Below are 419 nucleotides of genomic sequence, written 5' to 3'. Positions count from 1 at the left end.
CTCAACCATTGGTAAGAGGGGGAGGATGGTGCAGGGCAAGATGACATCTCATTCTATTAGACATGGGTTGCCATGAGTTGGAATTGGTTCTATGGCAGTGTTTCCAAAATTGGGTAATCCCACCCCCTGGGGGGCACCAGAATGATCCATGGGGTGAGCTGCAAAAGCAGCTACTAACACTTTATCCTGGATTATGGACTATTGTACAGAAGTTTTAATAGCTAGGGGGATGCTGAGGAATTTATTTATTTTTGCTGAAAAGGGGCTGTAGATTGAATAAGTTTGGGAACCTAACCTTTACGGTATCTAATAACAACATCAAGCCAATGTAGTGGGTTGATCTGTCTTAAACCTTGAAACCTGTGACTGTGACAATTTGGGGGGTGGGGGAAGGTCTTTGCAGATGTAATTAAGTTAGA

The sequence above is a fragment of the Echinops telfairi genome, unplaced genomic scaffold (genome assembly GCF_000313985.2).
Source record: "Echinops telfairi isolate 266 unplaced genomic scaffold, ASM31398v2 ScPeMD7_7420;HRSCAF=8458, whole genome shotgun sequence".
In the NCBI taxonomy this organism is placed as follows: domain Eukaryota; kingdom Metazoa; phylum Chordata; class Mammalia; order Afrosoricida; family Tenrecidae; genus Echinops; species Echinops telfairi.
This window is presented reverse-complemented; position numbering follows the sequence as displayed.